This window comes from Elephas maximus, chromosome 3 (assembly GCF_024166365.1).
Source record: "Elephas maximus indicus isolate mEleMax1 chromosome 3, mEleMax1 primary haplotype, whole genome shotgun sequence".
NCBI classification, from domain to species: domain Eukaryota; kingdom Metazoa; phylum Chordata; class Mammalia; order Proboscidea; family Elephantidae; genus Elephas; species Elephas maximus.
In genome coordinates, this window is record NC_064821.1 from 156,119,862 (window position 1) to 156,123,067 (window position 3,206).

The window sequence follows — 3,206 nt, forward strand, 5'->3', positions numbered from 1 at the left end:
TGGACATGAAGAATATATAAAGTCATTACTCTTCCAACTTTTTTATGTTTCTAATTCTTTTCAAAAGGAAGATTGGGAGCTCTTGTCCCAGGTTTTACTTTGTTCTCTTGAGATGAACATTCTGAAAGATGAGAACCACAGGAGTGGTGACGGTTCCTCGTGGCCCAGAGCAGGATACAGCTGTTGGGGGCTCCAAGCCGCTGAAGAGCTGCTCATCCCCTCTCACCTCTCCAAGCCTGGGCCATGCCTGGACTCTTCTGCATCAAACAAAGCTAAAGAAGATTCCTGCGGAGGAGAGGCTGCACAAAACAGCTTTCCCTGACCGGGAATCGAACCCGGGCCGCGACGGTGAAAGCGCCGAATCCTAGCCACTAGACCACCAGGGACTTACCCGAAGACCTCTCATCTGCATCCTTCAGAGGGTACGCCTCTTTCCACCCAACTCGGGGAAGCCTGGACGCCTACCTTCCTGCACGCTGCCCTCGCCTCCAGCGAACCTCCCCCACGGCCCTTTCCTCCTCGCCTTCTCCAAAACGCGAAACAGCCTGCCACACGCCGAGCGCTGTCAGGTCTTCCCAAGTTTCGGAGCCAGGTGGCTCTGCCCTGCCGCACCTCAGACCTGACCTAGAGATGCGCCTTTGCGCGCGGCAGCGTGTGGAGAGACGGTGGCCCGGTCCAGCGCAGGGGACAAGCCTTCAGGGAGGAGGCGCCCAGGGTGGGAAGGGGGCCGAGCACGAGCCCCCGAGAACTCCACCATCAAAAAGGGCTCAGACGGATGCAGAAACGGAGGCAGCCTGGATGAATAACTCTTGGAACCAGGGCCCCGGGTCCCCAAATTGAACTCCGGATTTTCCCCCTTAAAGTCCCCTGCCCCTGCCGTTTCCCCATCTTTGTGGATGGCCACTCCATCCTTCCCTATGCTCAGGCAAAAAACTGCGAGTTCTCCTTAGCGACGGTCTTTTCCTCAGACTCCACATCTAATTACTCAGGGATTTACGTGCTCTTCTTGGTGGCACAATGGTGAAGAGTCCGTAGCTCGAATCCACCAGCCGCTCCGTGGAAACCCTATGGGGCTGTTCTACTGTGCTCGCTTTAAGTCCTAATAGACTCCTCCGCGACGCATCTTTTGGCTTTCGTCCGTCAAATGTGGACTTTGGTCTACGCAGTCCCTCCCTTTCCTGAGCTCTGAATTTGCACCGACGACTTTCCTGATAAGGGCGGGAGGTCAATTTAAGGCGTAGCCCTCGGCTCGCTCAGACCTTAGGGTTCGAGACCCTTAATTTCAGGACGTGGGGTTCGGCTGCATTTGCCCCTTTTCTTTGGGTCTATCCCTCACAATCAGCCTGTTTCTGGCCTGTCTTGGAGAGTTGCGGACATGGCTGGTACCCCTCTGCTCCTCTCCTCTCTCCAGGTTAGGAAACCAACCCCCTTCGGGTTCCTCCTGCAGAGAAGCTACGGAAGGCGCTTTTTTTTTTTTTTTTTTTTTCCTGTCTTGAAGTGCGCGCGCCCCAGGTGTGCGATATGCGTAGGCGCACGCGATGAGTTTGTGGTTCTCCAGTAGCCTTCTCTTCTGTCCCCCTGTGTAAGGGAAGGGCAACCTCCCCCTTTGTCCAATTCAGGAGGAATCCAAAAGGGTCGTGACCCGACAGAAAGGCGGTGAACCCTCTCCTCTGGGTGGGCGGGGAGGCGGGAGATTGATCCAGAAGGGAAGGGGAAATGCACGGTATGAAATTTCCTAATCTAAAGCTACCTGGAAGGCAGCCTCGTCTGGAACAGGGTCCTAGGTCACTGAAGAGCCTAACGTAGTCCAGTTGTGTCCCCGTCTCCACTTTGAGCCAAAAAACAAAGTCGAGCACCGAGTCCTGGTTTCCAGTGAGCAAGAAACCTGTGCCCTCCCCAGGGTGAGGGAGCACTTGAACTTTGGGTGTGAAGGCAGCGCTGTAACCTCAGCACCTAGAGCAGCAACTGCAGGAGAAAAGGGCACATTCGAGCCCCCAAACTTTTTTTCTGTTTTTTAATCTTGATTTCCAAAGGAAATCCTATGGGGAATAACATTAAAGCCTGTGAGCTACAGAAACTCTTTGCCTATTGGCGGTTGCCCTGAGGCGAAGGTGAAAAACCTGTGCAAACCGCCTCGGTTCACTTTTGCACTCCAGGATCTGTTGAGCAGAAAAATAAAAAAGGCAAACGAAGATGAGTTTCCAGTATTGAAATAAAACTTCCCTTCAGGAAGAATCTCCAAGAGTGAGGAGGGAGAAATCAAGCGATTGTGAATTCTGCGTGAGCATCCCCTGGGTCCTGCGGTTTATACTGGTCTTCTTGGTCTGGTGTCCAAAAGAATCCAGTGCAGGTCTTCAAGGCTGACTTGGCCTATGTTGGTTGTTCGATATTTTCCGAAGAGCCAAATGTCCTAAGACACATGTTTCAGCCTTTGTAAGGTACGGCTAAAACATGAAGGCGTGATTAGAGTAGTGGACTGAAATCCAGCTGCACGGGGGAGAGGTGCTGAGGCAAAAGGGCTTGAGAGGAGAGAGCGCAGGTCAGGCCCCAGGGAGAGCGCACGGTAGGGCCTGCAGGGAGGGTTCTCCTGTTCCTGGGTGGACCGGAAGTGTGGATCATTTTGAGTGTGTGTGATAAAATAGGAAACAAAACACTTGCCATTTCAACCTTCAGTGACAGTGCTTAGGTTCACCATGTTGTGGAACCATCACCACTATCCGTTCCCGAAGGTTTTCATTACACTTAACAGAAATCCAGTGCCCCTTAAGCAGTCATGCGTGCCTTTTCCCTCCCACCTGCCCCTGGTAACCATTAGTAAACTTTGGCCTCTATGCATTTTCTGTTCTAGCGATTCCAAGTAGGTGGGATCATATAATATTTGTCCTTTTGAGTCTGGCTTGTTTCATTCAGCATAATTTTTATAGGTTCATCCATGTCTTAACGTATATCAGAATCTCCTTTCTCTTTACGGCTGAATAACATTCCATTGTATGGATATACCACATTTTGTTTATCCACTCCTCTGTTGATGGACACTTGGGTTGTTTACACCTTTTGGCTATTGCGAATAATGCTGCAATGAGCATTGGTGTACAAGGATCTGTTTGCATTTCTGCTTTCAATTCTTTGGCGGTATATACCTAGTAATGTAGGTGTTGGGTCATTTGGGAATTCTATGGTTAACTTTTTTGAGGAACCATCAAACG

The 3,206-nt window shown here is 51.1% G+C and overlaps 1 non-coding gene across 1 annotated transcript; it reads right to left on the reverse strand.

Annotated features, from left to right (window-relative positions):
* Window positions 1–314: 314 nt before the first annotated feature.
* Window positions 315–386, reverse strand: TRNAE-UUC (transfer RNA glutamic acid (anticodon UUC)). The gene has a single exon. It is a non-coding gene; the product is annotated as a tRNA-Glu (tRNA).
* Between the last annotated feature and the right edge of the window lie 2,820 nt (window positions 387–3,206).